This window comes from Rhinatrema bivittatum, chromosome 3 (assembly GCF_901001135.1).
Source record: "Rhinatrema bivittatum chromosome 3, aRhiBiv1.1, whole genome shotgun sequence".
Taxonomy (NCBI): domain Eukaryota; kingdom Metazoa; phylum Chordata; class Amphibia; order Gymnophiona; family Rhinatrematidae; genus Rhinatrema; species Rhinatrema bivittatum.
The window spans coordinates 228,406,966-228,419,968 of NC_042617.1; the positions used below are offsets into that span (position 1 = coordinate 228,406,966).

At 44.8% G+C, this 13,003-nt stretch overlaps 1 protein-coding gene across 11 annotated transcripts in view; it reads left to right on the top strand.

Annotated features, from left to right (window-relative positions):
* Positions 1-13,003, top strand: part of PHF10 (PHD finger protein 10) — an 885,396-nt gene that overhangs the window by 575,396 nt on the left and 296,997 nt on the right. Inside the window, exon 12 of one of the 11 annotated variants that reach the window (XR_003855489.1) lies at positions 7,478-7,707. The exons of the other annotated variants lie outside the window; for them this stretch is intronic. The gene's annotated coding sequence lies outside the window, so the exon portion shown is untranslated. The remainder of the gene's footprint in view (positions 1-7,477; positions 7,708-13,003) is intronic. 11 annotated transcript variants of the gene reach the window in all.

Below are 13,003 nucleotides of genomic sequence, written 5' to 3' on the forward strand. Positions count from 1 at the left end.
TGTCGGCCATTGTCCACATCACCAAATCACTCCGTCTGTCTCTCGCCTGGTGGAAAGATCAGACCAATCTCCTCCAGGGACTGCCTTTTCAAGTGCCAGATCCTCAACTCATTCTCACCACCGACGCTTCCAACCTCGGGTGGGGAGCCCACGTGGACAATCTACAGACACAAGGATCTTAGTCTCCAGAGGAAGCCAAACATCAAATAAACTTCCTAGTACTTCGAGCAATGCAATGTTCCTGAAAAACCCTGAGAGCATGTCTATCAAATCACGCCATCCTGATTCAGATGGACAACCAGGTGGCCATGTGGTACATCAACAAGCAGGGAGGCACAGGCTCCTTCCTCCTGTGTCAGGAAGCTGCGCAGATTTGGGCGGAAGCGCTCTCCCACTCGATGTACCTCAGGGCCACCTACTTGCCGGGAGTGGACAATGTCTTGGCAGACAAACTGAGTCGCGTCTTCCAGCCACACGAGTGGTCTCTCAACCCCTCGGTAGCGACCTCAATCTTTCGCCAATGGAGATGCCCCCAGACAGACCTCTTTGCGTCCTCTCAGAACCACAAAGTGGACAATTACTGCTCCCTCATTCGGAGCGAGCGCTCTCAGCCCAGAGATGCATTCTCCCTCTCATGGGCAACCGGTCTGCTCTATGCATTCCCTCCACTTCCTCTTCTTTCGAAGCCTCTCGTGAAGCTACGTCAGGACAAAGGAACCATGATCCTGATAGCACCTCACTGGCCACGCCAAGTGTGGTTTCCCATACTCCAGGATCTCTCCATCCGCAGGCACATTCCCTTGGGAACGGACCCGCATCTGTTCACTCAAAACGACGGATGCCTACGCCATCCCAATCTTCAGGCCTTGTCCCTGATGGCATGGATGTTGAAAGGTTAATCCTTCAACCACTTAACCTTTCAGATTCAGTTTCTCGTGTCCTGATTGCTTCACGGAAGCTTTCGACAAGAAAATCTTATTCCTATAAATGGAAAAGGTACACATCATGGTGCACTTCGCAGTCCCTTGATCCCCTTTTCCTGTCCAATCCCAAGGTTTTTGGACTATCTCTGGCATTTGTCAGTCAGGTCTAAAAACCTCTTCCATCAGAATGCATGTCAGTGCGGTAGCCGCCTTCCATAAAGGTGTCGGAGGATGTCCCTATATCAGTACAACCCCTCGTAACACGATTTTTAAAGGGCTTGCTCCATATCAAGCCACCTTTACGTCCTCCGGCCCCTTCTTGGGACCTTAATCTGGTTCTCGGTCGGCTCATGAAAACTCCATTCGAGCCTCTTCACTCCTGTGACCTAAAATATCTCACATGGAAAGATATTTTCCTTTTAGCTATCACTTCAACTCGCAGGGTTAGTGAGTTACATGCCCTAGTTACCTATCCGCCTTACACTAAACTCCTGCAGGACTGGGCGGTACTCCGCACTCACCCTAAGTTTTTACCCAAGGTAGTTTCGGAGTTTCACGTTAATCAATCCATCATACTACCTACCTTTTTTCCCAGGCCCCATTCCAATCCAGGGGAACAGGCTCTGCATACCCTTGACTGTAAACGGGCTCTAGCTTTCTATCTAGACCATAAAGTTGCCCACAGGAAGAGCACTCAGTTATTCGTCTCTTTCCATCCCAACTAATTAGGGCAACCTGTGGGTAAGCAGACTCTCTCCTCCTGGTTGGTGGACTGCATATCTTTTTGCTACCAGCAAGCAGGCATTCCTTTTCAAGACCGTGTTAAAGCACACTCTGTGAGGGCCATGGCGACTTCAGTAGCACACCTACGATCGGTGCCGCTTCCTGACATTTGCAGGGCTGCCACCTGGAGCTCTCTCCATACCTTCGCAGCCCACTATTGCTTGGACAAAGCCGGAAGACAGGATTCCATCTTCGGCCAGTCTGTCCTGCGTAACCTATTTCCAATGTGACGTACCAACACCCTTCCGCCTGTTCAGGATGCCCTCTACCAAATTCCACCCCAGTTGTTGTGCCTGTTGCACGCCTTTGGGTACATTTGGTGCATGTTCGGACTTCCTCCGCTCGGTACTCGCCCATATGTGAGGACTACCATCCTGCTTGTCCTGTGAGAAAGCAAGTGTTGCTTACCTGTAACTGGTGTTCTCATAGGACAGCAGGATGTTAGTACTCACGAAACCCGCCCGCCGACCCGTGGGGTTGGGTTTGCAACATTTTGTTGTTTTATTTTTTCGGCACTGCCTGTAGCTATCAAATAAGACTGAAGGGGGACCCCTGCTGGCTGCAGAGTTAGTGCCATGCTGGGCATGCCCAGTAGGGGCCAGTCAAAGTTCTAGAAACTTTGATAGAAGTTTTCCGTGATTGGGCTCCATCCTAATGATGTCACCCATATGTGAGGACTAACATCCTGCTGTCCTGTGAGAACACCTGTTACAGGTAAGCAACACTTGCTTTCTTGTCCAGATGGTCTCCTACATCAGGAGACGACAAGCTATGGCTGTTCCTATAATCCCCAGTGAAAGACATTTTGATTTGGTGGACAGATCACCAATCTTTCAAGAGGAATGAGTCTGCACCCAATGTTGTGCATTATCATAACCATGGATGTAAGCAATTACGACTGGAGGGCCAATTATCATGCCCAGATGGTGCAAGGGTTATGGAAGGAGCAGGACTGTTCCTGGTCAGCAAACAGGTTGTCATTGAGAGCTATCAGGCAAGTCTTACAAACTTTCCACCCCCTAGCAAGAGGAAAGCGAGTCAGAATCCTATCAGATGATGCCTTGGCAGTTTCATTTGTGAACAGGCAAGTTGGCACCCACAGCCAGTCCCTGGCATATGAAGCTACTGCAATTTGCAACTGGGCAGAGCAGAATTTCAGCTTCTGTCAGCAGCCCACATTGTGGAAGCAGTCAATACCCAGGCAGATATCTTAAGCAGAAACAAGCTGGATCCTAGAGAATGGGAGCTTAGTCGAAGGGTTTCTCACCACAAGCAGGGGGTACCATAATCATGGACCTGATGGCATCACAGACCAATGTTGAGTCAGTCTTATTTTTCAGATGGAGGAGGGAACACAGCTCCAGCAAGATAGATGCACGCATAAGGCCTTGGCCGGTAGAGGGTCTCCTCTACTTGTTTCCCTCTTTGCCATTGATAGAGAGAACATTGAAGAGGATAGAGAATCAACCAGCATTGAAATCCTGGTGGCACCAGATTGTCCAAAGGAGACCATAGCCCGCAGATCTCATAAGAATACTAGTGGATGCCCTGCTACACCTTCTGTACAAGTGAGGGCTCCTACATCAGATCCCCTTGCTTCTCAAGGATCCAGCTCCATTCTGTCTTATGCCCTGGCCCTTGAAAGGGAGCAAGTATGCAAGAAAGAGTACACTCGTAGTGAAATAATCCATTCTGAAGGCACAAAAGACCTCAACATCACTAGCCTACATTCTTGTGTGATGCTTGTTTAAGATCTGCCATTCATGTGGAAGGTGTTTATGGAAGGGTAGACATTGTGCTTATCTTGTATTTCATTTAACAAGGGCTAGACAAGGAGCTAGCACTTAATTCTCTGAGGGTACAAGTAACAGCCATCTCGTGCTTTTGAGGCCCACTCGGGGCATACATGTAACAATGCATCTGGATGTGGTTTGCTTTCTTAGGGGAGTGATGCTCATCAGACCCCCGCCTTTTGCCCTTTGGTCCTTCGATGGAATCACATTCTAGTTCACAGGGTTCTAATAGGCTCACCGTTTGAACCTCTAAAGCAGGCATCTCTTATGGACCTTTCTTTGAAAATGTTTTTTCTGGTCACCTTGAGACCAGTACCTACCTTCCTACCCAAAGTAATATCGCCATTCCATCTGAACCAAATGATTACCCTAGTAGCTTATAGGGAAAGCAAGACGCATAAAGAAAACCCAGAGTTACACTGTCTGGACGTCAGATGAGTACTGCTGAGATATCTTAAGCCAAGGTCACAAATTCATTCAGGAAAACGGATATATTGTTTGTATTGCGTGGCGGTCCATGCAAAGACAAAGCAGCCTCCAAACTAACACTTGCTAGGTGGATTAAAGAGGCAATCAGTTTGGCATATATCTTAGGAGGCAGAGAGGTACTGCCAGGCTTGTGGGCACATTCCACTAGAGCCCAAGCAACATCATGGGCAGAGGTGATAAAAGTAAAACCAGAAGAAATTTGTAGACCTGCCACATGGGGCTCTCTAAACCTTATAGGCTGGATGTAGTGGCCCAATTGAATGCAGCCTTTGGGGCCAGCATCCTTGGGGCAGGACTCTCATCTCCCGCCCGTTCACTTCCTCCTGCAGTCACTTTGGTACTGTATGTCCCTACAGTAATGACTGGTCTAGTAGGAGGATAAGGAAGGTGAAATTATATCTTACCTGATCATTTCTTTCCTGGACTCCTGCTAGACCAGTCCGGTTCCCACTCAGGAAGGATATGTGACTAGATTGAATAAAATATGGAGAGATGCATCTCACTATACTACCTCTACTCTATCCCAGGGGATGGGAAAGGCTCTAAGTTCATCTTTTCTTTTCTTACTCAGTTCTTTTCCCTTTTTCTTTGGGGGTGGAAAAAAGTAGTTTTCTTGCTAACCTAAGGAATTCCTTTATGTTGAGCCCAACAAAGAGAGTGCTAGAGGTATTATTCAAATATATATATTTTTTTATGCGTGGTAAAGGCACCCACGATCCAAAGAGGGGAAGCACAACCTCCCTCTCTACAATATGAATTCCTTATCACTTTCGTAGTTGATTTCTATCAGATTACAGCAGTTGGCAAGGGTCAGCTTTGGCAGAAGGCTACTGGCAACTGCCTCGAACCGCACCTCACTTATAGAGGACATGACGTCACATGGAAAGAAAGGAAGTGTGTTCTCTGTCTCCACCAGCTGTGGAGAATAATAATGATTGGTCTAGCAGGGGTCCAGGAAAGAAAATTATCAGGTAAGGTATAATTTCACCATTTCATTTATGTGTGCATGTTTTAAAATATACCAGCTTGCATGTATAAGTTGGGTATTACACAACTAAGTCCTTTATTATTGCGCATAAAATATATGAACGTTTTTATTTTTAAAATAGGAAAAGTACGTGTGTTCAGTGCATTGAAATACTTGTTTTCAGTACATTGTATGTATTTGCACATAAGTATACCTGCACACGTATTTTGCAGGATAGAGATGCACGATTTGATACGTGCGGATTATAAAATACCAGCGTAGATCTCCATGCAGCCATATAAACATGTATTCCACTGCATGGAGTTGTTTGAAGAGTATCCTCTTAATTAGGGTGATAATCATGGCTACTCTATGCATGCTACCTTAGCCTTTTTTGGAAACCTAATGCATTTGTAGAATCACACTCTGCATATTGGCTTGCCTCCTTCCCTCTTTGGCCTAGATTTTCGTATAACAGAGTAAACACTCTCCTCCCCCTCCCCCGCCTATTCATTCTTCTGTTACCTCTCCACTTGCTTTTACCACTGAGGTCTTCCAAGAATAAGTAAATTCTGTCATTGCTCTGGTTGTTGTCTCCTCTAGTAACCTATTCACAGCATCTACCACCCTTTCATTAAAGAGAGATGTTCTCATTCTTTCCTCTGAACCTTTCTCCCTCTTCTTATCCTGGCCTTTATCCTTGACTTTCCTTTTCTGTGGCAAATTTCACCTTCCCATGTTTTATTAAAGAGGTTCAAATATTTTTATATTTTTATCGTATTTCCTCTTTCCCTTCTTTCATCTAGCTAGACATTTTGAATGTCTATAGTCTCACTATGTAGGGGTTTGTATTGTAGGTCTGATATTTTAGTATTAACCTATTTTAAAGCGGTCACAGATAAGAATGGACATAATGTATCACACCCACCACTTAGTATTTATGATGACACTGTTACTGTAACCTGATAGCACCTGTTTAGTGGATAAAAATCAAGACATCTACCAACATTAATATTTGTGCCTTGTTGTGATGGTACCTAGCTTAACGACGGTATAGAAAAGATTTTAAATACATAATAAATAAATAATAGCCCTTCTATGATCCGCTTCCATCAACTTATTGTCTTTGTGAAGGTATGGCCTCCAGAACAGAGTACAGTGCTCAAAGTGGGGGAGTCTAAGATGAGAAATACCTTAAAATTTCTAGATTAATTTTCCATCTAATAGAACATGCAATTTTATACCTTATAGCATGAAAATAATTTAACTGTAATTTGCTTTTTAAGAATTTGAAACTAGTAAATATACATCTCTTTGTCATTAAGGGCTTGATTTTCGAAGCTGCTAATGAGCATATAACCCAGTTTTAGGAGCATAAATAGCTGTACTAAAATAGCCCTGGGGTCAATTTGTGGAAAAGTATGCATGTACCATTATGCAGCCTGCAAACAGGTGTTTTAGGGGGTGGAATTGGGGAGGAGTTGGATTTATGTGCATACTTTTAGATTTTAAAAAGAATGTGCATAAATTACATTGCACAAATTACACTTTTCTTGGAGCAGATGTAATTTTGTTCCATGTAATGTATGTGCTTACTCAGCCAATTACACATATATTTTCAGAGTGAACGTATGCCCTTAAAATCACTATGAAAATAATTTCTTCACATTACAGCACGTTTGAGATCCTTTCCGGAAGCTTGAGGAATGCAGCCAAGAGATCCCCAAGCTCCAATAGTCAAAGCAGAGGCTTTCCTTGGCATTTTGAAAGTATCAAGTTGAGCAGAATAAGAGCATTCCACAATGCTCTGCTTTAGTGTTTTCAAATGGCATTATCCAACCGTATGGCTGATTATCCCTGCTTATCCTCAGAGAATAGAAATTATGGAATTATTTCCCTGATTAGAAAAGATTCAAGATATAAATGATCCATAGAAAAAAGTCTTTCATAAATGGAGACAAACATTTAGCTCAATATAGGGAGGGTAACAGCCTGGACTTGGGTAAGGTCTGCGTGTACACACAAATTTTACTAAATCTCTTCAGATGTATTCAAAGAAACAGTGTTTCTCATAAAAGATCATTGTTCCATGCTTTAGACATGCTCTGCATGTCTTCCAATCCATCCTCCATTACAAGGAGGTTTCAAAGTGGACTGGCAAGGAAACTTTCTTTTTCACAAAAGATATTTTCCTCCCTCCACTTGCTCCTGTCAACACAACACTTGGTTTCTAGATCACATCCTTATATTTGCAGAAGCTTATAACCTCAGGTGCCAACCCAGTCAAATCCAGGGACAAATTTTTGGCTAGATCCAGAATACATAACAAGAGGGTTTACCTATAGGAGGGATTCTAAGATTTTACACAAACTGTTGCACTCTTGTAACCTCCAGCAGCTAGGTTCTCAGGAAGTAGGCTAAAGATTGTGCCTGTTAGCTATCTGCCAAATTTTCCACCAACATGGTATTTAGCAATCTGCATCAAAACTTAACTGCAAATGGAGGTCTTTTCCCTTTTGCAGATTATTGTGGATGAACCTGCCCCACTTCAAAGGAAATAGCAAGGATTTTACTTCTTACTTGTGGTCCCCAAGAAAATGGAAGGATTCGATCCTGTTAAGCCTTGAACAATTATCTAGTAAAAGAAAATTTCAAGATGCTTTCTACCATTCTCCCTCTTCTAAACAAAGGAAACTGGCTGAGCTGTCAAGAATGTGTACACTCAAATTGAGATACAACCCACTCACAGGAGGTATCTTAAACTTTTAGTAGGAAAACAACACATCCAGTATTGCATGTTTTCCTTTGTCTTATATCAGCTTGTCATGTCTTAATGAAATGTCTAGCAGTAGTTACAACATTCTATGTAAACTGGGAGTGTATGATTCTCTCTAACTGGTCAGTTGGCAGGTGCAAAAAATCCATGCGCAGCACCATTTAGATGCGGGAGTCATCAATTACCCAAAGTCAAAGCTTAGTTCTTCACCCTAGTTGAAGTTTATTGGAGTTCTGCTTGACATGACTCAGGCAACCATTTCTCCCAGCCATAAGGATCATAAAATTAGTGTCCAAAGCAAGGAAAATATTAGTATCAGCAGACGTTACCTTGGTACATGTTGAGGATGTTGTGCCATATGGCTTTAGCAGTTCATGTTACTCCCATAGCACATCTCCATATGAGACCAGCCTAGCAGAATCAAGCTACAGGAGAAGGCCAATGTTGCAGGTCAGCCTAGTTGTCTGTGATGGTGGCTGTCACATTCCAATTTTGCAATGTAGCACCTCCAAATTCCTCCCTAATAATTGTACTTACAATGGATATTTCAAAACTGGGTTGGGGAGCTCAAATTCAGGGGCATCAAATCCATGGTTCCTGATCTATTTAGTAGTGATGTCATCACATCAGCTTCCTAGAAATGTGAACTGTACTCTAAAGCCAGGATTTTAAAAAGGCCACGCGCAAAATTTTTAGGTTTTATGCGAGTGGCCGGGCTTTGCGCATGCTGCATGCGTTTTACAACAGACCTGGCCACGTGTGTAAACCCTGGTATGCGCAGAAGTGCCAGGCCTTTCCAAAGGGGCGGGGGCTGGGCCAGGAGAGTGTCATTCAACGCTGTCCCGGGTAAGCGTGTGCCGGCAGCCAGACGGTGTGCGGAGATTACTTCTGCTCTCCAGGAAAAGTAAGTAATCGAACAAAAATAAAGTAAGCTAGGAAGGGGTTAGGGGTCGGAGAGGGGAAAGGGTAGCAAGGTTAAGTAGGGGTATAGGGAAGTTCCCTCCTAGTCCGCTCCTTAATTGGAGTGGACAGGGAGGAAACTGGGGAAGCCCTACTCTAGTTGTCGCACGTGGCCTTTTAAAATTGACCTCTAAGGGCATTCAGAGATCAAGTGACCAACGAAATTGTCCCAATTCAGACAACCATTTTCCTCAAAAGACAGCATCTCTCCTAGTTCTTTCATGAGCTTGTCCTACCAACCAAGTTGTAGGTTTTACCTGAGCAAACAGGTCCATGCCTTCTAGCCAGACTATCACTGATTGAACTCGAAAGCCACTTATCTGGCAGAAAAAGAAAACATTCAGGCAGGCAAGCTGAATTGGATTGTGGACCCTCATGAGTGTTTACTGGATCCAGGACATAGCAAAAAAATTTTCCTCAAGTGGGGAGCATCTGAGAGAGATCTCTCCACTATGGACAAGAATAGGAAAGTTTATTGTTTCTGTGCTTGAAGAGAATCAGAAAGCAAATCAGCTTCTCTCTACGTTTGGGGATCAGTCTTCTGTATGCACCCAATTGCAAAACCATTAATAAAACTCAGGAGAGACTAAGGAACTATGATGTTCATAGCTGCTTTTTGTCCAAAACGCATTTGATTTCTGCTTCTTTGGGAGTTGTCCTTCAGGACACCAGCCAAACTGGGGAATTCCCAAACACTGGTCATGTAAAATTGTGCAAAGCTTCTCCATCTCAATATACCGGTAGGTCTCTGGCCCGCAAGACCAAAGAAGTGTCTCAGATCCTTCTGGCTTCTAGGAACATAAGAATTTAAAAAGTGCCATGCTGGGTCAGACCAAGGTGCATCGAGCTCAGTATCCTCTCTCCATCAGTGGCCAGTCTGGGTCACAAGTACCAGTCAGATCCCCCTAGTAGTTGATCTGTTTCTTGTATCTCACCCCTTGGCTTTTCCAAGTCAACCTGACTAATAGTTTATGGACTTTCTTTCAGGAACTTGTCCTGACCTCTTTTGAACCTCACTATGGCCTGGATTCATCATTCCTTGTGGAATGATGAACACAGCGGTAAAGGGGGGCAAAGAAGGGGGGTGATGCGGTTTTGGCTGCTGCGGTGCGGCCGTGCTGCACACTATCGTGGGCATAGAGCCATCGTAAAAGTTGGTACTATTTCTCGCCCTACTGCCAGCGATAATGTTCTACATTATCGCTGGCAGCAGTGCCACGGGCCTATTTCCCTAATCCCCTCCCTAACTCATCCCCGACTCCTTCCCTCCACCTAATTTGAATGCTACCGCTATGATAACGGCCTTTCGCGGGTTGGAAAATAACCCTGTATGTTAGTTGCCTCGACCACATCCTCTGGCTTCAGATTCCATATCTTCATTGTGTGCAAAGTGAAAAAATACTTCCTATGATTTGTTTTAAAACTGCCAATTGCTAGTTTCATGAAGTGTCCTCCAGTCCTAGTAGTGTTTGGAAGATTTAATAACCATTCCTTATTTACCCATTCTACCCCACACATGATTTTATAAATTTCAGTCTTATACACTGTTTCTTTTCCAAGCTAAAGAGCCCTAATCTGTTTAGCCTTTCTCCATAAGGGAGCTTTTCTATCCACTTCATCATTTTTTTTTTGCCCTTCTCCCTATCTTTTCTGTGTCTACTGTGGGATTTTTGAGATGGGGGCCAGAGCTGCACACAATACTTAAGATGCAGTCTCACGAGGGTCACGTGATGCGATGTAGCTAGGCAGACGTTTCTGCTTCGGCTCCGTGCCTCCCCCCTCTACAATCAGTGACCATCTCCTTAAATCCTCCGTTAAAATCGCGTTTTTCGCATCGGACACCACCACTTCATGTCTATTGATAGATTTATGCTGAAAAGTGCGAGTAGCATGCCCTTAAAGGGAAGCAGGAAGGAAAAAGAAAAATCGGGCCCAGCAACGCTCAAGATGGCGGACGCCCCGAGCAAATCGACACCACCTAACACCCCGACTGCTGCGACCACACAGCCAGACCTTACCCTCACGGTCACTAATGCCGTAGTCGCTGCGCTAGACGGGCGGTTCACGAACCTCTTTACCCAAATAAAAGAATTGAAGGACGCCTTCGCGGAACTTCCACCGCGGCTGGCAGAAATCGAAACCCGGGTCTCTGAGTTAGAGGACACTTCTCTCACCACGAAGAGCCGGATACAGGTTTTAGAATCGACGGTGGCAGCCCAGACAGAGAAGATTGATGATTTAGAGAATCGGGCAAGACGAAACAACATCCGAATTTCAGGCCTCCCGGAATCGGAGGGGGACACCGGGTTAGAGGCTCTCTTGGCCACATGACTTCCTGAAGCCCTAGACCTCCCTGAGCTAGGCCTTAATTTCCACATCGAGAGAGCACACCGGCTTGGAAGAAGGAGAGAAGGTGACTCACGCCCTCGGCTAGTAATAGCCAAGCTGTTAAATTGGTCCCAGAAACAGATGATATTTCAAGCATACAGAACAAAACGTGTCTTGAAATACAAGGATGCAGACGTACGGCTGTACCAAGATTTCTCGGTTTCCCTGTCTCAAAAACGTAAGCTATTCAGCCCAATATGTACGGATCTTTTTAATAAAAACATCCGTTTTCAGCTTGCGTTTCCTGCTACTCTGAAGTTTAAACACGGAGGTAAGGAGCATGTTTTTACCAGTGCGGAACAAGCCAAAGACTTCATGACGTCTATGTGAGTCACACTTGTGCTTTATATTTCTTACGCACGGTTTTCATATATTCATCCTGCTTTAATCGAATTTGAGGAGACTGAGCAAAGCCACCGGGGATGTATGCACATAATGCCTGCTAGACGCTTTTCAGGTCCTAAGCTTTTGTGTTATTATTCTGGTGGCTATTAAGGCGGGAGACTGCGCAAGGACAGACCTGGCGGTCAGACTATGTCTATACCCGTTAGGGATTTACCACCCACCCCGACGCCGGTATTGAGGGACTACATCTCACGGAAGGGCCTGCTAGAGGGTTGCCCATACCAGTTTTTTTTTCTTCTCTCGGCGTACTACTGATGCCTCTCTATAGATTTTTTTTTTTCTTTCTTCCATTTTGACTCTGGTTGCAACATGAGAGGCACAAGACCACGCTGCAGCAAAATGGCGGAACCTACCTCTCCGGACAACCACAGACTTAGCTGGATTCCCGTTCTGCGCCCTGATGGAGATATGCCGGCGGCTATGGGAGAGACGTGGACGGGCTCTCCCTGGAATTGATTAGCCACGCAGCAGTGCATGATGAACTAACAGGAGGCGCCAGCTTCACTACAAACGCATCAGCATTTATTTAGTTTTTTTTTTCCTTTTTCTTACTTTTTCATGGCACAGTGGCATCATAGGGATTTCAACACGCGTCCCTCCCAGTTTGGGATGTGGCAAGTGGAGAATATCAGACCTTGAGAACACTGTTTGCTCCCAAGGGTGAACGGCAAGTTTACCTTTGGCATATATGACTTTGGGTGGCAAGTTTTACTGCTCGTTTCTCCTGTTTTTATTGTTTGCATGGTATTGGTTATATTGTTCCATAGTATTTTGGAATTGTAGAGGGGGGGGGGCATGACACATCAGTAGCGTACCCCCAGAGGTTCCTCTTATTGAGGGGCTGTATTGTGAGTCTGATGCACCTCGGAGAACGAGGTGGGGTTGATTGGGAGGGACGGGGGGGATGGGGGTGGGTGGGAAGGAAGGGTTTCTGCAGCTTTGGGTACTTGCACATTTTCTTTTTAAACACATGTCTTAAGGGATTACAGAACAGGTTGGGGTCTGACTTAATAGCACTCTTTCCAATATTGAGGCTCTCTAGTTGGTTGAGGGGCTTTGGCTGGGGAGCTCCTCCCACAAATTTCAAGCTCTTTGCCATGTGGTTTCCCTCATTAAAGAGTTCTGGGTAAGAACTATTTAAAACTTGTTAGCCTCAATGTCAATGGCCTGGGTCACCCGATTAAGAGAACAAAAGTTTTACAATTTTTGAAAAGATCCAAAGCCCAGATAGCATGCCTTCAAGAAACGCATTTGACTGCGCTGGAATCTAAAAAGCTTAGAAGAGACTGGGTTGGCCAGTGCTATTTCTCAGCTGCTGTGGGAAAGAAAGCTGGTGTAGTGATTTTGATACACAAAAATCTCTCTTTCCAAGTCTCACAAGAGTTGCCAGATCCTGAGGGCAGGTTTATTCTGCTATCGGGGAAGTTAAATGGTAAAGATATCACTATCAGAAACATATATGGTCCCAACTCCCCATCTCCAGATTTTTTTGGAAAAATCACAAATTTGTTTCACACAC